This window comes from Lynx rufus, unplaced genomic scaffold (genome assembly GCF_022079265.1).
Source record: "Lynx rufus isolate CCGP_SWC_20201006 ecotype Redwood Valley unplaced genomic scaffold, mLynRuf1.p SCAF_3, whole genome shotgun sequence".
Lineage (NCBI taxonomy): Eukaryota > Metazoa > Chordata > Mammalia > Carnivora > Felidae > Lynx > Lynx rufus.
Window position 1 is genome coordinate 87,354,685 of NW_025814845.1, and position 27,303 is coordinate 87,381,987.

General features: G+C 41.3%; 1 protein-coding gene across 2 annotated transcripts in view; it reads left to right on the plus strand.

Moving 5' to 3' along the window:
* Positions 1 to 496: 496 nt before the first annotated feature.
* Positions 497 to 27,303, plus strand: part of SGMS2 (sphingomyelin synthase 2) — an 87,202-nt gene continuing 60,395 nt past the window's right edge. Inside the window, exon 1 of one of the 2 annotated variants that reach the window (XM_047092110.1) lies at positions 497 to 1,063. The gene's annotated coding sequence lies outside the window, so the exon portion shown is untranslated. Of the gene's footprint in view, positions 1,064 to 1,292; positions 1,500 to 27,303 lie in introns of those variants that run through there. The other variant, XM_047092109.1, reaches the window with a different exon arrangement.

Consider the following 27,303-nt stretch of genomic DNA (forward strand, 5'->3'; position numbering starts at 1 on the left):
TTGTTGCTGTTGTTATTGTTATAGTAGTTTTTAATTATCATAGATAAATGATTGTTTCCCTACATGGTTTCTGCAATAGGCACCTAGAGATGCCTCTGGATTATTTTTGTTGATTATATGTAATCACCCATAAGGCAATGCAAATTCTAAACATAATTACCCTGTCCAGAAGTAGAAATGAACATAAAATATTTGTCATTTAAATTCAATGAAGATTTGGCCAATTCTAATTCATCCTATTTAGACTCTGAGACTGCCATTGTTTACTTTGAAAACTGCCCAGCAGGTGTATGAATAGCAACTCCAAGAAACGTAGAGCCTTGACCATTTTTAAGAAGGCAACACCCCTTCTAAAAACATATCTGCTGAGCTCATCAAGGAAACCACTGGGCCGCCTTGTGCTCCAAAAGCTGCGGAAGAGCGCAGCGCTCACTTGAGCAAAGAACTACTCTCTCAATGTTTATTTTGGTTACGGTCTCTTGTCCTTAAAGAGAAGCAAATCAATTAACAGGACAGATGACACGGCGGTTAGTCACCGAGGGGAAAGTATTATTAGCCTCATTAACTTGGAGCACCCTTCCAGCTCACACCTAGAGTTGGCCACCGAGCGGACCTATTACTGACACAGCCAGGCAACCTTGCGAGGTTTGGAAACCCACTTCTTCGACCTAGGCCCGGGCACCAACTCTTCGAATAACCGCTGACGTCCCCAAGCCCACTCACACCCACGTCAGGAAGCAGTTCCTGAAGAAGGCGAGGCACGGGGTGGGGGAATCCCTTCCCCGCCCCATCCTTAAAAGTTGCTGGGAGCGGCACCCAAAGAACTTTCCCAGATTGATCTCTGTCACCGCTCAGGGAGGTCTGCTCCGGGCCCTCAGGCTTTCCGCCCGGAGCCAATCGGCCGTGCCTGCCAAGCCCCTCCTTCCCAGCACCTTTAATGGTTGAGAGAGGGGAGGGTCGGCTGGGGTTTTCTTCTTAAGAAGTCGCACCGGTTTTTCGAGCTCCGCTCTGCGCCTGGAGAGCCACAGCAGCGGGAACGGCCGCTGCCACCACCGGGCCGCGGGTGAGTCACTGTTTGGAAATGGAGTGGGCGGGCGAGGGTGTGAGAGAATGAATGATGTCAGGAGCGCGCAGGGCGGCGGGCGGGGAGAGCGGGCCGCCGGGCCGCGGTAAACACGGAGCGCCGCGCCGCGCCGCGCCGCGGGCCGAGCGGGCGGGGAGACCCCGCCCTCGGCGCGCACGGAGCCGTCCTCGGCCGCCGAGCCCGGCCCCGTGCTGCAGCGCCGCCGGGAGCGGCCTCGGGGGCGGCGGCCGCGGGAGGGAACCGGAGAGCGGCTTCCTCGGCGGGGCCGCGGCGCGCACGGCGAGAGACCCCGAGCAAACTTTGTAGCGGCTTCGGTCCGGGGGTGGCTGCGGCAGCGGGCTCCGTCCCCTGGCCGATCCCGCCCGGGAGCCGCCGCCTTCGGCCGGGAGCGTCGGGAGCCCCAGGCTGAGAGCGGGTGAGGAGCGCCCGGAGGGGCCGGGGGAGGAGACGGGGCTGAGAAGCCGCGCGACGGACGCGGCGCGGGGAGGGGGAAGGTGGATGGCGAACGCGGACGTGGCTCTAATTCGGCCCCCGCGCGCCCCGCCCCAGGGCATCCTTCTCCAGGTTTTGCCTGCTAGGGGGTGCGTGTGTGGCCGAGTCTCCCAGCTCTGAGCATTCGTCTCATTCATTTGCAACCATTTCGGGTAACTCGGTCCTGGCGTTGAAAGGACACAGATTAAACCGTGCATTGTCCAGAGCCACTCCGGAGGGCAGGACTGAAGTTCAGGAGGTGGAGGAGGGACTGTCTTGTTCTTTTCTGAGAGCCACTTACTGACGACGTGTGGCCAGTAACAGTCCAGCCCTGGGCTGCCCTCCCTGAAGCCTTTCAACGGTTGGCATTCCCGAGTTACTTGGCTTAAGGAAAGGGAGGGTAGGTTTCTCAGCGCAGATGGGTGGGAGTGGACGCGTCTACCTTTCCGAGATACGGATCGTCGTCAATAACCCGCGGCGACCCCTTGAAACAACTCAAATGTTCTGCAGTCTTTTCTTTCTGTTCATCAGTCTTGGCCATTCTTCTGTTTCATCTTGCTTGCTCTAATATGACCTCAAAACGTTTTGACGTTTATGCTAAATTTTGAAGACGTTCAACCGTTTAGTGACCCTAGGTTGGGTGTGGATTTTGAATTTGAACTTTTCAGATCGTTGGTGTCGCTCGTAGTCTCCTCTACTAACGGTGGGTTCCCAGTCACATTAAACACTCTGAAGCAGTAAAATGGGACTATAACTACAGATGAGAATAATGAGGGTTAAAGCAAGAAAGACCTGTCATAATGTATGGCACAACTCAGACCCCAACAAATTGTGACTTTATGTATAAATAATAGTGTGTTTGAGTGCTGGATTGGGTGATAACCAGTGAATTGCCACAGAATTTTCTGCTCAGTAAACTTGGTGGGCTGTGGTCTAGCGTGGGAAATCCTTTGGCAAGTTCCTCAGATCTTCAGGAAGCTAAACCTTTCATTGCGGATACCTGACAGGTTTTGGTTGCCACCCCATTTCAGGGGAATTGCTTGTTCACTGTTTAAACAGAGCCAGAGCAACGGCTGAAACTGACAAACCTAGAATTTGGAGGAAGACTGGAAGTGTGGAAAACTCTAACTTTACCCTTAACTCCCCCCCACCCCCAAATAAGCAGTGCAAAATTCTCATGGTCCTTTCCTTAGTTTGCTGCTAGCCTTACTTCAGGGTAGTCTTCTGGTTGAAGTGTTGTTTTGCGAGTTAATATTTAATTTGGTTTCTTTAGTTTTCATTTTTAAGTAAAGCTGGTTGACTTATAAACCTGGAGGGAAACACTGGACACCTTTGGGCTGCTGCCTCCTGGTCTCCGTTTCTCTTCTGGGATTTTATAAAGCCCTAGGAAGTATTTGGAGGGATAGGAAGTATTTGCTTGGGTGATATTGAAAACGTTTGTTCTTAACCATATCTAAAAAGGCTTTTAGGGGCGCCTGGGTGGCGCAGTCGGTTAAGCGTCCGACTTCAGCCAGGTCACGATCTCGCGGTCCGTGAGTTCGAGCCCCGCGTCGGGCTCTGGGCTGATGGCTCAGAGCCTGGAGCCTGTTTCAGATTCTGTGTCTCCCTCTCTCTCTGCCCCTCCCGCGTTCATGCTCTGTCTCTCTCTGTCCCCAAAATAAATAAAACGTTGAAAAAAAAAAATTTTAAAAAGGCTTTTAGGGTCAAAGGTCAGAGGGAATTTTTCATGCCACATGATGTAAAATGGTCTTGGGCTTTGGAATCCAGGAGACCTGAGGCTATCTGGGTGGTAACCTGACTCTCCCTATTTGAGCAAGTTACTTAAACTGGGATTTTCCAGATACTTTAAACAATATATAGGGGAAAATAAAAATAATCTTACATCTATTAAAATAGACAATAGAATACAAATGAGAACTTTTTCTTATTTTTTTGTTTGTTTATTTTGAGAGAGAGAGAAAGATAGCATGAGATGGGGAGGGGCAGGGAGAGAGAGAATCCTAAGCAGGCTCCACACTGTCAGTGCACAGTCCAATGTGGGGCTGGAACTCGCGAACCGAACCGTGAGATCATGACGCAAGTGGAAATCAAGAGTCCATGGCTTAACCAACTGAGCCACCCAGGTGCCCCTGGACTTTTTCTTTTTTAAAGAAGTGACACTTTGAAGGGAGTTTTGTTTTGGGGGGAGGGGGGTTGACAATTACTAGACAGTTTCAGACTAGAGTAGCCTACCTACCTTTATCTGGCTATCTTATGGGGGAATTGAAGCCTCTAACCTGAACTGTCAGACATTTATTCACTTCATTCAGTTGATGAACATTTAGTGAACAGATCCAGTCACTGTGCTAGGTACTGGTGATGCTAACACGAAGGAGGTTTTGTAACTGTCCTTGAAGCTTACAGTCCAGTACAGAGCGTCCCTTGGCTTTGAAAATAGAGGGGGAAAGAAGGAGCCAAAAAAGAGGAGACAGTGGGGAATGGGGAGGAAACAGAAAGTGACTAGGCTCCCATAGGCTGCCTCCCACTGGTAATAGCAAGATCCAGTGGCTTTCTAATGAGTCCTGAAATGGGGCTCATAAATTCGTAAGAGGCTGAACAATGCAAGTATGCCTTCCTTTGTCCAATAAAAATATTATAGGCAAGTTTGGCTGTTAAATTAAGTAATTTTAAATGAACCCCAGAGCAAACTGGTTTAAATGAAATCTGAAGGGTAAATTCAACTCAACCAAGGCTTATTTACTGTGAGCAAAGCTCTATGGTAGGTTTTTAAGAGGATGATTTCTGTGTGAGAATATTCCAATTTATTTAAATTTCCCCCATATGATAAGTATATTACTTATGTAAGTTTAAAAGTACAGATAAACAAACCAGCCATCACTCAGAAAATCACTTAATACTATATCTTCAAATTTTTTCACCCTGTGAACATATAACACAAAGAGCTAATGTGTATTGAGAACACTGATTTAAAGAGAGAAAATAACTTTCCTGAAGTTGCACTGCTAGAAAGTCATTCTCTACAAAACTGAGTTTGTTCCCTATACCTTATTTTCTGACTTGCTTTTTTCATTCAAATATGGACGTCTTTATCACTAAAATACTCTTTTACAGCAGCTTTTATAATTTTCTATTATATGGCTGCATCCCAGCTGAACCAATCGCCTATTTTTGGACAGTTAGTTTGCTTCCAGTTTTTACTATTTTAAGCAACTCTGCATTAAGTATCCTTCTAGCTATGTCTATGAGTATATAATCCATGATCACTTTAGTCATTTTGCATTTTAAAAAGTGAATTATAATGTTCAATTTAGTTGCCTTTTTTTAAATGATATTCAGAATTAGAAAACTTTCTCCTCTCTCTTTAAAATTTAAGAGTTTTAGTTTCTGTGTTCCTTTAGTGTTTCTCATAAGATTTCAGCAATAGGATCAACATTCTCTGTGGAGCTGCACAATAGGTCAGTAGCTCATTACGCAAGGGATTTATCTGATGAAAACAGAACACACAGGCTTTCTTAAAGAGCTATTTGGGCTTGTATTTTGTTGTTCGCTGTAAAGCTAAAGTTTTGTGGGGAAATATAGCAGAATGGAGCAGTGCTAATTTTGCCTGGTAGCTCTCTGGAAGAAATTCTGCTTCTACAGTTTGCCTCCTTCATTCCCAGTAAGATGGCCAAGTTAAAACTTTCAGTCATTGCATTTAGCAGATTTATCACTACACTAGCTTTAGACTAAGCACCATAACTTTTAAATAGGTCACCTTTTAAAAAACCTTATGTGTTTGTTGTTTGATCTCTTGAAAAGCATATCATTGGTAACACATTTTTGGGTTGATTTAATGAAAGGGCAATAAATTTCCACTAGTTAATTTTCATTATAGGTATAAAGCATTTCTTCATTTATGCATTCTCATGTTTTATTATTTGTCATACCCTCTTTGCTACCTGGAGTCAGCATTTAAATTTTGCTATGGGTTTACGTTTGCATTTCCAATGCCAGTTACTCTGTTCTTATGGTTTTAATAAAGGATGTTAGATTATGCATAGTGTTCAATTTAGCCTTTTCTTTTTTTTTTAATGTTTTATTTTTTATTTATTTTTGAGACAGAGAGAGACAGAGCATGAACGGGGGAGGGTCAGAGAGAGAGGGAGACACAGAATCTGAAGCAGGCTCCAGGCTCTGAGCTGTCAGCACAGAGCCCGACGCGGGGCTCGAACCCACGGACCGTGAGATCATGACCTGAGCCGAAGTCGGATGCTTAACCGACTGAGCCACCTAGGCGCCCCCAATTTAGCCTTTTCATACAGAGACTCAGATCAGTTCTAATTTCTATCCATGACTTTTCTAGGATGAGAATATAAATAGGGTAATCTGTTATTTGCTGGTTAGTTTTCCCTGCTACCAAACCCTAACTTGATGATTTGCTGACAATTTAAGATTCAGCTTTACAATTTTGTTTCGTAGTTTAATCATGGCACTTAAAACTTTCAAACCAAATTTGGCACATTCTTAGATTTTTTTTAAAAAGAAGCATTAAGTGGATTGAGTGTTGTACTGTTAAAAAAGAATAAAACAACATACTAAAATTGTTAAAGAGGAGGTAACAAATTCAAAGCCAAAGTGTCCGAAAAGAAAGCCAGGTACTAAAAGTCAAATCAGGTGAAACATTCTGGAAGGACCCCTTCAGGTGAATGTCACTTCTTTGCCTGGTACTGTCTGTGCTGAGGTTCATTTATAGTGATGCATTTCATCTGTGGAAAGAAAGATGCCCAGATGTCAGGGTTGGCCTTGGGCAGAATTGGGAAGGAGCTGAAGTACCCACCTTAGGGCATCCTTGACTCTTAAGTTTATTTGGCTGTACTTGTTTCACCAAGAAAGTGTGCAGTGAGTATCTGAACAAAGGTAAATTGCTCTCCAATTGAAACTGTGGAACTGGAGGCATCATATTTATGGAAAATTGGGAGAGAAGTGTCTACCCCTGGAATTTAATTACCTCCTTAAAATTTTTTTAAAGTTTATTTATTTTGAGATAGAGAATGCACAAGCAGGTGAGGGGCAGAGAGGAGAGACAGGATGCTTTCTGTGCCATCAGCGCAGAGCCTGATGCAGGGCTCAAACGCACGAACTGTGAGATCATGACCTGAGCTGAGATCAAGAGTCCGGTGCATAACCGACTGAGCCACCCAGGTGCCCTTGCCTCTTTTTAAGATGATTAGAAATGCAAAATACGTGATACGAATTAAACTCTTGAAAAGCTGTTCCTCAACTGGGAAGGAGCTGAAGAGAGGGGTAGCCCTGGAGATGGAGAGACAACTGCAGAGACCAAGATGGAAATGTGCTAGAGGCCTGCTCAGGGTTGGCTCCTCCTCTTGGAACTGGGGTCATGCGTGACCCTGGAGCGTCTGGCCTGGCAGGTGTGACAACATGTGGCAGAGGCCTCCTTGGCCTGTTTTGCCAAGGAGAATCATCCTGGGAAGGCACTCTTAACATACACTTCACTGGATGGGTTAAGGATCCTTTTCCTTAACCTGGGAATTACTTTAAGTAGGTAATCTGATCTAATACCTAGAGAAAATGAGAAGGAATGAGTTTTTATTTAGGGGTAGGGATGCCAGTCAAAGAAAGACTATATGGTTTTGGATCATGGACCACTTAGTGAATTGAGGGGCCGTGGAGGCATACCTTTAGATGGCAGCCCATGTCCAAAGACAAGTGGAGACCTCTCCGGAAGACACTTGCAGCAGTAGTTGAACTTGAAGCCAGGCCTTTGACACAGAGCTTGTCCTCTAAGCTTCCTCACACCCAGAAGCTGGAGCTAATCGGGGAAAATAGTGATGGTTGAGTAATGGCAGATACTCTGAGATAGCATTTTTTCATCTACCCTGGAACCACTCTCTTCATCTCCAGACTGCCCTGCAAAACAGAAACTGTGCTGTCTCCACTGTGGAGGTAGGGAAGCCATTTTTAGAAATGTTAACACACTCAAGACCACAGAGCAAGGGTTTGAAGGGAGGGCCGGCTGATTCTAATGTCCCACACTGCCCGATATCCTTCCAGGCTTTCTGTAATCTTTTCACTGGCTTTGGAAATATGGCAGTTTTTAGGGAGTGGATATTTTGATACGGGATTGTATGTTTACCACCCCATCTGCTGGGATGCTTCTTTGGTCTCAGCTGACCTCAGGTCATGAAGTAACACCAGAGAGATGAACACACACAGGCTTAGGCCCACCTGGACAAGTGCAGCTGTGTGAAATATATGGTCTTGTGGCCTCCTAAAGAAAGACACGCTCATCAGGGAGGATAGTGGGGTGTCATGAATCCCAACACCACCCCTCGCCACTAGGTGACCTTGAGCAGCTTTCTCAGATGAACCTCCATTTCCCGGCTATAAAAAGGGAATAAAATATTTACTTCAATAAGGTGACTGTATGATGTATAAAACTTTGTGAGCAAAACTTCAAGGGTAATGCTTGGTTCATAGTAAATACTCAGTGGCTTAGCTTTCATTATTTTATTTTATTTTTTTTTGCATATAACCTGCATCTCTAACTTTTAAAACAAACGGTTCAATTCTGTTACCTTAAAAATCGAATTATTTCTCATTATTTTTTAAAAACTTCTTTAAATGTTTATTTTTGAGAGAGAGCGCGCGCATGAGCACAAGCAGGGGAGGGGCAGAGAGAGAGGGAGACACAAAATCTGAAGCAGGCTCCAGGTTCTGAGCTGTCACCTTAGAGCCTGACACTGGGCTTGAACTCACGAACCGTGAGATCATGACTTGAGGTGAAGTCAGACATTTAACCGACTGAGCACCCAGGTGCTCCATCATTATTTCTTTTGCAATAGAATAGCCATTCGTCACATCATGCCTATATTGATAGGGTCTGGGTCCTATCCTTCACCCTTCCCTCCTCCTCCTCATCACGGTTAAAATGAAATAATTGAAGTTGTTTGTGCATTGCCATTGAATTCAAGAACTTTCATAAGAACTATATAACATCATCTGTGAATGCTGAAAAGCTTTCAAAGTAGCAATCACAATATGCCAGCCCTCTCAGCAGATGCTGGTAGCATTAACGGAGCACAATTGCTGTGCCTTACGGAGCACAGCCTTCTGAAGAGTATTGTACCATGAACACCACTGTCCCAGAAAATGCCCAGGGCCATTAAGAATCACAGACCCCACTGTCCTCCCCGATGCTGTGAGTCTTTCTTTAGGAGGCCCTGAGACGGTTTATTTCACACAGCTGCTACTGTTTTCTGAGATTTGCATTTGTCCAGCAAGTTGTTTAATGTCCAGTTATGACCACCCCAGTAGCTACCCAACTTTAATAGCAAAAAAAGACATTGTTTTTGTTAAAAAATTATATATATTATATATATAATGATATATATAATAAATATATAATATATATAATTATTATATATATAATAATATATGTAAATATATAATAAAATTATATATATGTATATATAATATATATAATCTGTGTGTGTTTATGATATATCCCCTATAATGGATTAGTGCTGAGAAGCACATTCCCTTGGAATATAGTTTGGCAAGTTATAAGCAGCAAGCAGGAACATTTAAAATTTTATTCACCAAATACTTAAAGCACTCATTATTTGCCAGGGTTTTTTCTGAGCACTTAGAACTTCTCTACTTCTCCCCAAACACTCTGAGGTCCATATTATTATCCCCGTTTTAAGAATCCCCATCTGAGACAGAGAGGTTAAACTTGCCTAAGGTCACAGAGCTGGTATGAGGCAGAATTAGATTTTGAAAGCAGACAGTTTGGCAGTGGAGTTGAACCATTGCACTTAAAGAATCTAGCATGGAGGGGCACCTGGGTGGCTCAGTTGGTTGAACATGTGACTGGCTCAGGTCATGATCTCACAGTTCATGGGTTCGAGGCCCTCGTCGGCCTTTGCACTGACACTGCAGAGCCTGCTTGGGATTCTCTCTCTCTCTCTCTCTCTCTCTCTCAAGTATAAATAAACCTAAAAAATTAAAAAATATATATCATTAGAGTAGCAGGCATAAAATTGCAAATCAGGGGCGCCTGGGTGGCGCAGTCGGTTAAGCGTCCGACTTCAGCCAGGTCACGATCTCGCGGTCCGTGAGTTCGAGCCCCGCGTCAGGCTCTGGGTGGATGGCTCGGAGCCTGGAGCCTGTTTCCGATTCTGTGTCTCCCTCTCTCTGCCCCTCCCCCGTTCATGCTCTGTCTCTCTCTGTCCCAAAAATAAATTAAAACGTTGAAGAAAAAAAAAAAATTAAAAAAAAAATTGCAAATCATGCTGAGCCGTGTGCACTAATCTCGGGAATGGAAGAATGTACTTCTTTTCCAGACTCAATACCAACCCTGACTGAACACTCGGAGACTTTTAGAGAACTATGTCTGACAATACTGTATTGAAAGTTAAGCATCACCATCTTTCAATACTGATACTGAAATACAGGACCTAGTTTAATCCTCTGGGTGGTAAGTCACAAGGAATTGATGGCACAAACTCACGAACTGTGAGATCATGACCTGAGCTGAAGTTGGACGCTCAATCGAATGAGCCACCCGGGTGCCCCATGATATTTATTTTTTAAGTTTTAAGGCTTTCACCCGTTATAACATAGTTGAAAGTTCTATTGGGGGCCAGTATTTGTACATGTGAGGTTTCATTGACTGTCTTCTAATTGGTATTGGAGATGGTGGTCGACAGAATCATGGCCCCCCTCAAAGGTTTCACATCCTAATCCCCACGATCTGTGTATCTACTATGTTACATGGCAAGGGGGAATTAAAGTTGCTAATCAGCTGATGTTACCACATGGAGATTTGCCTGGATTATTTGGTTGGACCCAGTGGAAAAGAGAAGCACAGGAGTCAGAATCAGAGAGTCCGAACTAGCAGTTTTGAGTTTAAAAAACTTAAAGGACCATTGCTGGCCTTGAAGATGGAAGGGGACCACTAGCCAAGGAATGTATGCAGTCCCTCAAAGCTGGAAAAGGTAGGGAAATAGATTCTTCCCTAGTGCCTCCCAAAAGGAATACAGCCCTGCTCACACTTGGATTCTAGCCTAGTGCAACCCATTTTGTGCTTCTGACCTCCAGAACTAAGAAAATAAATGTGTGTTGTGTAAGCCGCCAAATTTGTAGTAACTTGTTACAGCAGCAAAGAGAAACTAATAGAGTTACCACAACAATCTGCATTTGGATCTGTTCCTTAGGCCAGCACTGGGAAAGCTGTGTAATCTCATGATTTATTGTTATGGCACATCAAGTATAGCAAGTGTTTATATTTTGGGGGCTATCATATTTTACATGCAAAACTAACCGCTTTGGGGGCTTTTGATAATTCTGTACATTCTTATACCTAGCAAACATTTAAAGTGACAGTACCAAGGTTTCAGCAAAAAAAAAGTCTGTTGGTTCTGGAGCAAGTAGCGCCACTTTGCTGGGCCTTTTTCATCAGAGTTGCAGGACAGAAATATGGCTCTGCACTCCACGTGGTGGTCATCACCGCTCTGCGTTTGTTTGGGGGTAAGATGATAGTCCAAATTTGGGGGGTTATCACTTGAGTTCTGACTCCAGAGTCCTTTAATTTTTTTCTAAATCTGCTCTTTGCTTATCCGGCAACTTTATTATGAATTCTCTGAGAGCAAGGGCATATCTGTACAAGGACTTCCCAAACTATAGCAAATTAAATAAAAGATGGTATCATTCATTGGATCGTCTATAGTAAGTATCCAGAGGGTTAGAGGACCCCAGAGTAGGTGATATCTTGGAATCGAAGAATCAATTACCAGAATTAAAAATAACAAGAATTGGGTGGGTTGGGGGGGGGGGGGGCGCCTGAGTGGCTCAGTCGGTTAGGCATCCAGCTTCGGCTCAGGTCATAATCTCATGGTTTGTGAGTTCAAGCCCCATGTCGGGATGTGTGCTGACAGCTCAGAGCCTGGAGCCTGCTTTGGATTCTGTGTCTCGCTCTTTCTGTGCCCCTCCTCTGCTTGCATGCACGTACACTCTCTGTCTCTGAAAAATAAACATTAAAAAAAATAACAAGGATTATAATGGATGGGATTAGTTTTGTTTTGTTTTTTAAAGGAATCATCCAATAGCTAATCTTATGTTGTGATTTGGAGACAACTTCCATGAATTAAGGTCTCTTCTGGGGCGCCTGGGTAGCTCAGTCCGTTAAGTTTCAGCCTCTTGATTTTGGATCAGGTCATGATCTCACAGTTTGTGAGATTGAGCCCTGTGTTGGGCTCTGTGCTGACAGCGTGGAGCCTCCCCCTCTCTCTGTGTCTCCCCTGTTCACTCTCCCTCTCCATCTAAATAAATTAAATAAATAAATAAATAAATAAATAAATAAATAAATAAATAAATAAAATTTTAAAAGTCAGGGTCTCTCCTTTGTACAATGTAGACATAGCAGTGTAAGGAATAAAATCTTGGGATTTTCCTATATTAAAAAATGAAAGGGGCTCCTGGGTGGCTCAGTTAAGCGTCCATCTCTTGGTTTCAGCTCAGGTAATGATCTCACGATAACAGCATGGAGTCTGCTTGGGATTCTCTCTCTCTTCCTCTCTTTCTTCCCCTCCCCCAAGCACTCTCATCTCTCTGTCTCTCAAATAAATACATAAATAAAATTTTAACAAATGAAATAAGGGCTAATGTAAGATTTTTAAAAATAATTTTAAAGAAATATTGGTAGAAAATTAGCTGGATGGCATAAATATATATATATGATTGTTTCTAGGAGAAGAGACTGCCTTGTGTAGAAATATTTAAAAAAATGGAAACTTTTAAAACCACAGAGATAGGACATTTTCATATTTGCATTTCCTTTGAATGCACCCCTTTGAGATTTGGAGTCACTTTGTTAATTTAAGGGGGAAATTATATATGCGTAAAAAAAGTAGGATTGATTTCATCTTAAATGTGAAGGTTTGGAAGAAACTCAAATGATGTGTAGGAAAGAAGCTTTTGGTCCGTGTTCTAAAATGCTTTGGGAGGAGATTTTTCTGGGCTCTCATCTCCTTAGTCTAGGAACTTCTCGAGCCTCGGCTCTAGGGGTGCCGGGCTCCTGTAGGACTCTGGACTCCTTTGCTTGCATTTTCTCCTCATCAGGCAATTCTTGGTTAATGGTTTGCCTTCCCTGCCAATATCTCCATCATGGAATGAAGATGTCTTAGTTTTGTAAGAGGCCTAGTAACCTTCACCAGTACCAGAAGGTACCTATCCTATCTCATAGCCATCCCTGATAAGTTAATAGATAAATGTTTCCTGTTGCACCTTTTGTTAGTATGAATCAGAGCTTCTCTCTCCTGGGTGAGCTGATGAAATAGTTTCTGGGCAAAGATCAGACCTGGGACCAAGGTGCTGCCCTGCCCCCCAGGAGGTAACCATCCCCTAAGAACTCAGTGTTTGCCAGTAGAAATATATATGAGCCACACATGATAGCTACATGTATAATTTGAATTTTCCAACAGCCACATTACAAAAGTTTTTTTTAAAGTGAAATTAATTTTAAGAACATATTTAAAAAAAATTTTTTTTTAACGTTTATTTATTTTTGAGACAGAGAGAGACAGAGCATGAACGGGGGGAGGGTTAGAGAGAGGGAGACACAGAATCTGAAACAGGCTCCAGGCTCTGAGCTGTCAGCACAGAGCCCGACGCGGGGCTCGAACTCATGGACTGCGAGATCATGACCTGAGCCGAAGTCAGATGCTCAACTGATGGAGCCACCCAGGTGCCCCTTTAAGAGCATATTTTAACTCAATAGATCAAAATATTCTATTTACTATTGCCAATTATAGTCAGTATAAAAATTCTGGGAATATTTATTTGTTTCTAAATTTTTGAAATCTGGTATACATTCTGCACTTAACAGCACATCTCTGCGTGCATTGGCCACGTCTCGCATGCTTAGCTATCTGTGGTTAGCAACTACTGTACTGGGAAGTGCAGCTGTGACCAATTTTATCTTTAAGCAAAAATACCTTGCATGAATCTGAGGATAATTCCTTAATAGTTGCCATCTAGTGATTCTGGTGTGTTGTATAAAAACTGAATTAATTATATCATGGTGTCGCCTTAGCACCAGAAAAAACTGGTTCTGGTGCCTTTTGCTGGAAAGAGTGAACAGGCTGAATGGTACCGGGGAACATCTCTCTGAGGTTATCTGTAACATAAATTTGTGAATTTCAATGCCAGGAGGTGTGCCTAGGCCTATAAATGAAACATGTAGATTATTAGGATAATGCTTAGAGAAAAGATGACTGTTCCTATGCATTTATGAGCTGATACCATAGGATGTGTGAAGCATCTGGCCTGGTCTCAGCCCCAGTGCCTCCCCACATTTAACTCCTCTCATCTGTCACCTCACTTTCTACCTGTTTATGTACCATTGTCTTCATCCTGTCCTTGCCCTGTGTATATACATAATGCTGCTTACTCATGTATGCCCTTGTTCAGTTCCCTATTGTAACAATTTGAGGAGCAAGTCCACTCTAAAACCTAGATCACAGAAATTATTACTTGATACCAAATATTGGTCTGCCAGAAACAGATTAGAATATAAGAAGACACAGGCACGATGTGAGAGGGAGAGAGGAGAGAGGGAGACATGGGAGGGGAGGGGGGAAGGAAGGGAAGAGTGCATTTCTGTGTGGGAACATAACTAAAAGCAGAGGATTTCATAGCAAAACATTCCCCAGCTATTGGGCAAGCCACTGTTCTCACCAAATTCTCAAGATAGGTTTCTTTGGGTTTCATTAATGTACTGACACTATACAGATGGCTGAGACATAGTTCCAAGCCCTCCTTGATTCCTTCTGAAGTTGATTAGCACATTCAACACAATGTTGTGAGCACTTGCTAGGTGCTAGACTTTATTCTTGATTCTAGAGATTCAGTGAATAGCAGTCAGGGCTCCTACCCTAATGGAGATTGTTTGAGTTTATGCATTGAGAGAGGAAAGGATGCTGAAAAGAAAGATTGCACAATGATAAACAAGTAAAACCAATAAGTAAAGAAGGTTAAGTTCAGAGGTAGAGCCGGTCTTTAAGGGCAACTTAAGGGTGATATGGTGGAGAGTGACTGGGGAAGCCTGTTCTAGCACAGTTGGGAAAAGTTTGTTGGAAGCAGTGAGACTTGTACTGGGTTGTGAAGGATGAGAGGGAAGGGCATATGCATCAGCCTGGGGAGGAGAGTGCTTGGTCACACAAGTGGTGGGAAGGAGCCAGCAGTGAGGGAGAAGTGGCTCAGCCGGCAGAACCAGGTTGGATGGGGCTTGCAGACTTTGTGAGGAGTATGGGCCTAACTGCAAATGCAGTGAGAAGACCTTATGACTTGATCTAAGAAGGAGCAGGCATGATCTGATTTACAAGACTGTGGCTGCTGGGCAGAGAATGAGGTGGAAAGGAGCAAGAGTAGAAGCAGGATCAGTTGTTAAGCTACTGCACGAGAAGGGATGCAGCCTGTATGGGAGGCCGTATGAGAGAGGGAGAGCCCCAGATGCATTTGAGAGGTATGGAGATTGAATTGACAAGACTTAGGGTTAGGTTTGGATGAGGGGCATGAGAGAGTAGGAGAAGTCAAGGAGGACTCCCAGATTTTTGGTGGGTGAGACAGTTGTAGAGAATAGAGTTCTGTTTTGGACATTGGTTAGTTTGAGTTGCCTGTTAGTCATCCTAATGGAGACAGATGTCAGATAGCCAGCCATGACCAAGACACCTGCATTCAGGGATGCAGTCGGTGTGGGAGCTGTTTCAGCATGGGACTGGTGCTATGTAAAGTTATGGGGAATCTACTGTCATCTAAGGAGATTTTGTAGGCAGAGAAGAGAGACTGAGATCAAACCCCAGGGAATGACCGAGTTGAAAGATCAAGTAGGAGACTATGGAGTAACCAGCAAGGCAGGAGAAGGACCAGAAGAGCAGTGTTCCAGATGCCAGCAGAATCAAACGTCTAGAGCAGGATGGAGTAATTAGTTCTGTTGTAAGTTCTTGAAAAGTGGATTACGAGGAGAACACAGTATTCATTGGGGTTAGCAATGTGGAAGATTCTTTTACGTGGTGACCTTGTTTTTTAGAGAAGTGATTTAAAGCACAAATGAATTGACCCACAGCAGGTCCTGCAGGAAGCTTTCCTCACAGTCTCCCTTTTCCACATCACCCCTGGGGGCTAGGGGTTCCCTCATTGTTCTGGAATACTTAGGCCTTTCTCTGTCAACTGGACTACCATATTGGAAGGTGATTTTCTGTTGAAATTAGGTTCTTTCAGACTGAGCTCTTTGATAGCAAAACTTATACTGTGTGTGTGTGTGTGTGTGTGTGTGTGTTTTAATTTCTTAGCATGATGCAGACACTCAGTACGTGTTTTCTGAATTAATGCGTTGAGTATTTTTGAAACTGTGTTTTTCCTTGTGTTATTTACTCCTGTGTTGTATCAGCAGAGGCCAATGAAGAGCCCAGATTTCCTGATTCTCAGTTTGCTGCCCTCTGCCTTCTACAGCCATGGTCTTGCCTGGACTGATGTTCCCCTTTTGCCCAGGATTGCCCCCCCCTCCCCCTCTACTCCTCCCCCAACACCTGTTGGCCAGTGATTGCTTTGGAAGGCTTGCTTAGCTCTAGTCTTTGCTCTGGTCCTCTCTTCTTAGACCTTTCATTTGTACTTTATACCTTCTTGAGATCCACATGTGAACACCTGTGGAAATCACTTCTCTTCCAGAAACCACCCCTCTTCCCCACCTTCAAGTTCTTGGGGAGAAGACATCTGCAGTTACTCCATACAATTTACCATTTTTACTCCCTTGCATACTTATGCATCTTAAAGGCCTAGAAGCAACTAACAACTTCAAAAGGCTTCTTTTTAGCAAGTTTCCTTGTGTGTGTGTGTGTGTGTGTGTGTGTGTGTGTGCTTATTTCCTCACCAAGGCTGTGTGGAAATTTTATTTCTTCTACACTATTTCTATTATTTTGTTTTCCACTTCATTCTCCGCCTGTTGCAACACCACAATTACACTAGTTGCTGTGGAGATAGTAAGTGCATTGCTAATAATGGAGGATTACTCCTTTAGGTGGAAGAGTAGAAGCAAGAGGAGAATATAAATCTTGTTTTTGTGCAAATGTTTCCTAGTAACAAAAATAACTAAGTGGTATTAGAGTCTGTGGTGCAGAAATGTCTATATGGGATCGGCTTATGGTTTTAGAGAGGATTGGCTTTCTTAATTAAAGAAAATATTAATTTAAGCTGCTGGTCCTCTTAGAGGCTAATTCCCTAGTTTAATCCTTTACTATTCATTTTTTAATTTATATTCTTTGGCAGGTTGTTGTCCCAAATAGAGCAAGTTTTTTGTGGACTTCATCTTTTAAGATTTATTTCTTAGAGCCTTTTTTAAAAAACTTTTCTAAAGGGGACACATTTTAATATTGTTCATCTTATATTTATTTCGTGAAATCTTGCAGTTTTCCATGGACTTTATTATTATTAAGGTGACCATGTCCTTGTATGCCCAGGACAGCCACAGTGTATAACTGCTGTGCTGGTGTCATTACTGGTAAGGTTATCTGGCACTCTCAGAACTGGCCTGGTTAGGATGTTAAATTATATGGCCACCCTAAGTAAAGACCGCATTTAATAGAAAATGGAAGGAATGAAATATTTTATGCTTTTTTTTTGTTTTAATCCATATAATGTACATATTTTTAGGTAGATATATGTGGATTATATACTCCCATGTATGTATGTGTAATATATATATATATGTAACACATACATATGTGTATATGTATTTTTTCTTTTACTTCCTCCAACTAAACTTATAGTTTAAAACTTGCCAAATGTCTTGATGCTGTAGAGAGACACACATATACTTATATATACACACACATATATACATACATCTATATACACACAGATACACATATGTATATGTGTGTATATATATATATATATATATATATATACGTGATTCTCTCATGTTACATTTAGGATTCTCTCTCTCTTCCCCTCCCCTGCTTGAGCTCTCTCTCAAAATAAATAAACAAACATTAAAAAAATTTTACATTTAGGATTTTACATGATTCCCTTATGTTACATTTTTACTTTAAGATTTTACATTTTACTTTAAAGATTCACTTTACTGTAATAATGGCTGACCTGGCTCTTCCTAAATGGACAGGAGCTATTTTGAGGGAGCAGTGTTCTCCAAATGTTAGCTGTTCTGATTTGAAATGACTTCTCATATCTCATTGTGTTTCTCTCTACCTAATACAAACACTCACTTCTTGTTCACATCAGATTTTTCTCCCTGCATGTAGTGGAATTGGATATATATCCTAGACTATTCCATTGTATCATCTATTAGCAGCTCAGTTATTGATACACCCAAAGGTAGAACAACAGCCACTAGACTAAGAAAAGGAAGGGCTTTTAAAATCTTGGACACCTTGAAGAGTAAAAAGTACCATTTTGATATTCAAAATTGAATTTAAAAAATATGCACATTCCTTCCCTAACTCATCCCTCTTAATATCAAGTTTATTAATGTAAAAACTCTGAAAGTCATACTAAGATTTAAAAAAAAAAAGATTTTCTAACATTTATTCATTTTTGAAAGACAAAGAGAGACAGAGTGTGAATGGAGGAGGGGCAGAGACAGAGGGAGACACAGAATCTGAAGCAGGTTCCAGGGTCTAAGCTGTCAGCACAGAGCCTGACATGGGTCTTGAACCCACGAGCCATGAAATCATGACCTGAGCTGAAGATGGACACTTAACTGAACCACCCAGGGGCCCCCATACTAAAATTTTTTAAATGTTTGTTTATTTATTTTGAGAGAGAGCTCAAGCAGGGGAGGGGAAGAGAGAGAGAATCCTAAGCAGACTCCAAGCTATCAGTGCAGAACCCAATGTGGGGCTCAATCTCATGAACCGTGAGATCATGACCTGAGTGGAAATCAAGAGTCAAACGCTTAACTGATTGAGCCACCCAGGTGCCCCCATACTAAAATTTTTATAATTGATCAAAGATCCTTGGGAACATTTCTGGCAGGTTATGCTCTGGGGCCAAGGAGACCTGGAAGTTGTTTTTGGTTTTTTTTAATGTCTTATTTTATATTTGAGAGAGAGAGAGAGAGCATGAGCAGCGGAGGGGCAGAGACAGAGACAGAATGTGAAGCAGGCTCCAGTCTCTGAGCTGTCAGCACAGAGCCCAGCCTGGGGCTTAAACTCATGGGCCGTGAGGTCATGCATGACCTGAGCTGAAGTCGGATGCCCAACCGACTGAGCCACCCAGGCACCCCTTGAAGTGGTTTTAAAAGAAAGTAAGAGTTAGTGAATTGCCAGTATTGAAGACTATCTCTTGGGGTTAATCTCTAGAGAAGAGCGCTGGTGCACCCTTCAGTATGTCAGGGGAATACAAGTCGGTTGAAGGGGAAGAGCTTGGCAAGAACCAGGGAGCACCCTTTTGTGCCTGGCTGGGTGTGTGCTGTTGTGAACAGACAGACGTGGTCGCTCCCCGCATGGAGCCTACCACCTACTGTGGGAGCCATCCAATTAAAACTAGGAAACAAGGGGCACCTGGGTGGCTCAGTCGGTTAAGCGTCTGACTTTGGCTCAGGTGATCTTGTGGCTGAGTTCGAGCCCCGCATCCGGGCTCTGTGCTGACAGCTCAGAGCCTGGAGCCTGTTTCAGATTCTGTGTCTCCCTCTGTCTCTCTGACCCTCCCCCACTCATGCTCTGTCTCTCTCTGTCTCAAAAATAAATAAACGTTAAAAATTAAAAAAAAAAAAACAAGGAAACAAGTATATAATCACAAATTGTGAAAGTGGGTCAGTAGTGCTCAGAGAGAAGAAGAGGGGAGACCTTCTTTAGACAGTGGTCAAGAAAGGACCCCTTGAGGAAAGAACATTAAAAGTGAGAAGTGAAGGATGAGAAGATGCTGGCCAGTGTGAGCAAAAACCCATGATGTCAGCTGTATATGAATGTGGAACTCAGGTTAAGTAATTTGTTCATGATCATTTAGCCAATTCGCATATAAGGTGCCCTCTGGGTTCCTCTATCTGTGTTTCTCAGCCTTTTTTTTTTTTTTCATTATTGCCTTTTTTAGACAGTTTTTTCCTAACTACTCCCTTCCCCCTGTGAAATTTTAATGCCTTTTGGAGGATTACAAACCATTTCTTCCACCCTTAGAGCACCAGTTTTCACCATTGAGAATGCATACTTTATTACTTATTGTCTGTGGGGGTCATTTTAGCATTTCTTGAGGCAGACACCATCTCTAATAGGACAATAGTAATGATGCCACCTACCTAGACACTTTTTTTTTAAATCTTCCACGAGGTTGGGAAGGGAGAAATAAAAGCATTTGAAATACAGTATGAAAAATCCTTAAATGGTCTAGGAAGGCTGGGATTAATCAGTCCCTCTAATCCAATTTGGTGCCATTTTCAGGGCATTCCTGGTGAGGACCAGATTCGGGAAGATGGTGATTGTCGGGAGTTCAGGTTTTGTTTTGCAGCCTGAAGATTTGGATGTGCACAAAGTTGCAATCCTACTTAGGAAGATTAATTTGGCAGTTCCTTCCAGTACTTTCATAAAACATGATGAAGATCATGAAACGGGTGCTGCGTAGAGGGATAAAAAGGAAAATCTGATTCGTGATTGCTTCTGTGTTTCAGAGACAGCACGTTTGTCTAAAAGAAACTCTATAGGAATTTAGGAGAAAAGCGAAGTAAAGGTAGAGAGTACTAGTAACCTTTTTTAGAGAAGGAAATTAAGGGGGTGATATAACTCTTCTTTATCACCAAGATTCTTTGGTCATTCAGGTTGAGATTATACATGTCTAAAGGATGTGGGTTTATCAGGGATAATTCATGTAATATAAGGTTGAGAGAAATGCAAGGAATATATCTGAAATTAGGTGATACAACCTCTGGTCTGGCTCTTTCTCTGTATCTGTATCTATGTGTTCACGTACGTGAGAGAGAAATTTAGATTAAGCTAGTTATCTGGCCAACAGTCATGGAAACTGGAGAAAGGTGTACCTGTCTTAATGACCGGTCTTGTAATTTCCTATTGTACCTCTGTGAATTTTGGACGTAGGCTTAGTGTGTGTCACAGACTTATAAATTTTGCAGTGTTACTTCCTCTTACTGTATCTTCATCCAACATCGACCATCAGTGACATACAGATTTTAATTGTTTTTCTCAAGATTCTCTGTTCAGTGGTGTAGTCTACTTCTCCCCCCTTCTAATCTTTCTTTTTGGTTGTTTTGTTTACCTTCTCGACAAGTCCATTGCCTCTAGTAGGTGAACAAGAAGGAGGAAAAGTATGAAACTACAGCCAGAAGGATGTCATTTATAAAAGTTCCTTCCAAATGGTTAAGTGGGAAACACAAAAAGTAAAGGTAATGTATGGTATCAGTCCCTAAACTTCATTTCTGTTCTTTTTGCCCCATTTACACAAGCCATGGAGCCCCTGCCCTACTCAGCCATCATTAAGAAAATGAAGCTGAATTTGTTTGTTTGTTTGTTTGTTTGTTTTAAATGATGTCCTTGTACTGTGCTTCTAAAATGCTGTTTGTGAAACAATCAGGGTTGGATACATACTCCCTTTTTTATATAAGTAGTTAGTTACCTACTTTTGAATTCTAAGAATCCTTTGAAACTTAAAAAAAAAAAAAGAAATATTGACAGAATTCTTTTTTGAATCATTTGTCCTCAAAAACATTTTTGTTCCTTTAAATGAGATTTGATTATATTTTACAAAGATTTTGGATTGACTCTTTAAACCTAGCCAGAATTTAACAAATACAGCTGTCTGATGAGCCAGCTTTATTATTAAGTATTTGTTTATAAACCACAAGTGTTACTAATAGTTTCTAAATATTGTGTCTGGAAACGGAAGTAGTGGAAGTAATGTGGTGTCAGCTGTGAATTGCCCTGGATGCGGTTGTCAATGAGAAGTGTAATAAGCTGAGGGTGTGCCAGCAACAGGACATTGGAAATGGAACTCTGAGGCCCAGACTCCTTAGCATCAGCCTCCATCCCAAGGGTGGGAAGAGGTTCCCAGATCCCACACCCTTTGGATTAGGACTAAAGATTAAAATCATCTTTAGTAAAGTGCTTCTTTACAAAAGGCATTCATGTGCACTTGTGAACTGAAGATGTAATTCATAGAAGTCTTAAGAAGGCTGATTAAAATTGAGATTTTTAAAAATGTTTTTCTTATTTTAATTTTTGATAGAGTCAGAGTGCAAGCAGGAGAGGGGCAGAGAGAGAGGGAGACACAAACACAGAATCTGAAGCAGGGTCCAGGCTCTGAGCTGTCAGCACAGAGTCCGACGTGGAGCTTGAACTTACGAACCGTGAGATCATGACCTGAGCTGAAGTTGGACGCTCAACTGACTGAGCCACCCAGGCACCCCAAAATTGAGATATTTTCATTTAAAATCACAGTGTACAACTTACATGGGATTTTGCAAATGGCAGAAAAATATCTTTTGGACCTGGCCATTATTTCTGTTGCAAATTTCAGCTGCGTTTTAACTGATCGCAAGGTTCTTGGTAGCAAGGTTCCTTGAGGCAAACAGCTTGAGAAAACTCTTCACTTAGAGGGCTCCGTTAAAGTGAGTGTTCGGCTATAAGCATGTTCTTAAGGGATGTCTTAGGTGTCATTTTTGAAGCAAAACAAGTCTTAGGTGTGGTTTCATCCGGGTACAGTTTTGCAAATGGCACGTTATGGATTTGTTCTGAGCCCCTCCCTATATGGGTTTAGGCTGCACACTGAATGGGGCCTTTAATTTCCGCAGGGATGAGATGTGCCCTACCATTTGGTATACAAAGCATAGCCTTCGTGTTTGTTGGAATGAATACGTATGTAGAATATGAAAACCTGTGGGGGCTGTGATGGAGTTATACATCTAAACATGTTATACCACAAAATGGAATGCTGCCCTGACCACAGATTTCGTCAACATTAAGTAGTGTTTAGAATGCCTTCTACATTTAGAAGGCTTAAGTGCTTTTGAATTATAAGGCAAATTTAGATCAGTGGTTGTATTTGAGCAAATTGTCATTGTTCTTGAAGGACATAATTGGGGCTGTTCTGCCATTAATGTTGGAATGTTGCTTTACAGCTTAAATCACAGTATTTGGAGTAATTTTTTTTTGAAAAAATTACCGCTGTCAAATATGAATGAGTTTATAGGTAAATCTGAGAAGAACTTTTAAAAAATGAATAGCCTTTCTTTTTTGGTTTACAAAAAGACTGAACAGAAAGTACAGAATTTCCATGTACCGTGTCCCCACTTCCCCAGTTTTCCCTATCATTAACATCTTGCCTCAGTGTCATACATTTGTTATAATTGTTGAGCCAGTATTGATACATTATTATGAACTGAAGTCCATAGTTTACATTAGGGTTCACTCTTTGCATAGAATAAACCCATTCTATGGGTTTTGAAAAATGTGTAATGACATGTATCCACCATTACAGTATCATATAAAGTAGTTATACTGCCCTAAAAATTCCTAGTGCTTCTCCTTTTCATTCCCCCGCCCTAACTCCTGGCACTCACTGATCTTTCTACTGCCCCTAGAGTTTTGCTTTTTCCAGAGTCTCACATAGTTGGAATTATACAGTAGATAGCCTTTTCAGATTGGCTTCTTCGCAATTTACATTGAATGTTCCTCCATGTCTTTTCATGGCTTGAAATAACTCGTTTCTTTTCATCACTGAGTAACATTCCATTCTATGGTATATCACAGTTTTTCATTCATCTATTGAAAGACATCTTTGTTGCTTTCAAATTTTGGCAATTACTTCCCATAAATATTTGATGCGTGCAGGTTTTTGTGTGGACATAAGTTTTTAAACTCCTTGGGTAAATACCAAGTGGTGTGATTGCTGGATCATATGATTGAAGTATGTATAGTTTTGTGTAAAACCACCAGACTGTCTTACAGAGTGGCTGTACCATCTTGCATTTCTGCCACCAGTGAATGAGAGTTTCTGTTACTCTGTTATCTTCACCGGCATTTAATTTTGTCGGTGTTACAGATTTTGGCCATTCTAATAGGTGCGTAGTGGTATCTCACTGTTTTAATTTGCATTTCTCTGTGAAATACGATATGAAACATCTTTTTAGATGTTTATTTGCCATCTGTATATCTTCCTTGGTGAGATCTGTTCAGGTCTTTTACATATTTATGAATTGGGTTGTTTTCTTATTGTTGAGTTTTAAGATTCTTTGTGTATTTTATTTATTTAAAAAAATGTTTAAGTTATTTATTTATTTTAAGAGGGAAAGAGTGTAGGGGAGGGGCAGAAGAGAAACGGGGGGGGGGGAGGAGAGAGATTGAGAGCGAGAGCGAGAGCGAGAGAGAGAGAGAGAGAGAGAGAGAGAATCCCAAGCAGACTCCATACTGCTAGTACAGAGCCCGATGTGGGGCTTGATCTCCTGAACTGTGAGATCATGACCTAAGCCAAACTCAAGAGTCGGATGCTCAACCGACTGAGCCACCCAGGTGCCCCTCTTTGTGTATTTTAGATAACATTTTATTATCACAGTCCCTTTTGTGAATATTTTCTCCCATTGAGAGGCTTGTCTTCTCTTGACATTGCCTTTCACAGAGCACAAGTTTTTAATTTTAGTGAAGTCAGTTTATCAATTATTTCTTTCATGAATTGTGCTTTTGTGGTTGTATCTAAAAATCTCTATACCCAAAGTCAATTATTTTTATCCTGTGTTATCTATTTAGGATTATTATTTTATAGTTTTGTATCTTACATTTAAGCCTATGATTCATCTTTAGTTAATTTTTATGAATGGCTAGGATCTATATATAGACTTTTGTTTTGTTTGCACGTGGATGACCAGCAGTTATTCTAGTACCATTTGTTGAAAAGACTGTCTTTGCTCCAAGGTATTATCTTTGCTCCTCTGTCAAGGATCAGTTGACTTTATTTAGATGGGTCTATTTCTGGACTCTCTATTCTGTTCGATTGACTTGTTTTTCTGTTCTTTTACTAAAACTACAGTGTCTGGATTACTATAGCTTTATAGTAAGTCTCGAAGTCAGATAGTGTCAGTCTTCTGACTGTAGCCTTCTTCAACATTGAGCTGGCTATTCTGGGTGTTATGCCTTTCTGTATCAACTTTGTTGATATCCACAAAATAGCTTTTTGGGATTTTAACTGGGGTTGCATTGAATCTGTAGTTCAGGTTGGGAAGAACTAATATCTTGACAATAATTGAGTCTTGTTATGCTTGAACATGGAATATCTCCACTTACTTCTTTGATGTCTTCGGAGTTTTGTAGTTGTTCTCATGTAGCTCTTGTACATATTTTCTTAAATTGATTCCTAAGTATTTCTTTTTTGGAGAGTGCTAATGTAAATAGTACTGTGTTATAAAATTAAAATTCTACTTGGTCATTGTGGATGTACGGGAAAGTGATTGACTTTCATATGTTAACCTTGTAAACTACAACCTTGCTATAATCTTTTATTAGTTCAGGGGTTTTGTAAGTTCTTTTGGATCTTCTGCATAGAAGATCATGTGGCCTGTGAACAAAGATAGTTTAATTTTTTTTCCTTCCCAGTCTACTTTTTATGTCATTTTCCTCCTGCATTAGCTAGGATTTTAGTATGTTGGTAAAGAGCTCCTCAGTGTTGAGTATGATGTTAGGTTTTTGGTAGATATTCTTTATCAAGCTGATGAAGTTTCCCTCTGCTCTTAGCTAACTGAGCGTTTTTATCATGAATGGGGTGCTGGATTTTGTCACATGCTTTTTCTGCGTCTATTGACATGATGTGATTTTTCTTTGTTAGCCTCTTGATGTGATAGATTGCATTATTGATTTTTGAATATTTAATTAGCTTTGCATGCCTGGTATAAATCTGTAGTCATGATATATAATTGTTTTTATACATTGTTGGGTTAAATTTGCTAATATTTTGTTGAGCATTTTTTCATCTGTGTTCATGAGTGACATTGGTGGTATGTAGTTTTCTTTTTTAATGTTTTTGTCTGGTTTTGGTATTATGGTAATGTTGGCCTCATACAGTGAGTTAGGAAGTACTCCCTCCGCTTCCGTCTTCCAAAAGACATTGCAGAGAATTGGTAGAATTTCTTCCTTAAATATTTGGAAGAGTTTACCCATGATGCTGTCTGGGCCAGGTGTTTTGTATTTTGGAATGTTATTAATTGATTCAGTTCCCTTAATAGGCTTCTTATTCCCCCCCATAGGCTTCGTATTCAGGTGGTCTGTTTCTTGTGTGAGTTTTCTCAGATTGTATCTCACAAGGAATTGGTCCAGTTCACCTAGGTTATCAAATTTGAGGGTGTAGAATTGTTCATAGTATTGCTTTATCATCCCTTTAAAATCTGTAGTGATGTCCTTTCTTTTATTTCCGATATTAGTAATTTATGTTGCCCCTTTTGTTCTTAGCCTACCTAGAGGCCTTATTACATTTAGTGATCTTTTCAAAGAACTAGCTTTTGGTTCCATTGATTTTTCTTATTAATTTCTTTTCAAGTGCACTGATTTATGCTCTAATTTTTATTATTTCTTTTCTTTTACTTAGGATTGAATTTGCTCCCTTTTTTTGCTAGTTCTTAAGGTATAAGCCTAGCTTATTGATTTTATATCTTCTAATCTATGCATTCACTTCTATAGATTTCCCTCTAAGTACTGGTTTTAATGCATCCCACAAATTTTGATAAGTTATGATTTTATTTTGATTTAGTTCAAAATATTTTAAAATTTCTCTTGATTTCTTCATTGACCCATGTTTTAATTAGAAATGTGTTGTTTAATCTCCAACTATTTGGGGATTTTCCAGCTCTCTGTTATTGATTTCTAGTTGAATTCCATTGTGGTCTGAGAATAGAGACACTGTTTATGTCTTTTAAATTTATGAAGGTGTATTTTATAGCCTAGAATGTGGTCTATTTTGGTGAATGTTCATGTGAGCTTGAGAAGAATGTGTATTCTGTTATTGGATGACGTCCTCTATATATGTCAATCGATCCAGTTGATTAGTTTTTATTGTTGGGTTCAACTATGTCCTTACTGATTTTCTGCCTGTTGGACCTATTCAAGTGACGTTTTAAAGATCACAATTAGCAATATCAGAATCCAGATGAAAGCCAGGTCTCTTCATTGTAATGAAATATTCTTTGTCTATTCTGCTTCCCCCAGGAAACCCCTTTGCTTCTTGTTTTCGTCCATCGTATTTCTTACTGCTGACAGGAGTAGCTCACCACTGATACGCTATTATGGTTTAGGTAAAGTACCATGAAAAGTGACTGTGTATACCCTGACTGGAGAGAGGACACAGGTGTGCATTTCTTTCATACATTTTGTTTGTTTAGAAATGTGATGGAAAAACTAGGATTATGTACTATCTGTAAACCTTTCTTCAAGGATGAAGTAAGAATTATTCTTTGCTTTTCCCTGCAGCAAGCATTAGACACTCTAGGGAGACAGGGGCAGGGTGAATCCGGAGTTCTTTTTCCATGTGCTGAACCTCATCCTTCTCTTGAAGGTGGCATATTCTAAGATCAAAGTGACATCCAAGGTGTCCAAGCCCGTAGATAGTACTCTGAAAGCAAGAGAGAGAAGCATGGTCGTGAATAATGACATTCCTAATGTTTACTCCTTCAGCTCTTGCTTTTTGTACCTGAGGTGTAACCTCTGACCATGCATGATTTAGAAGCTGAAGGTAAAAGCACGTGGCAG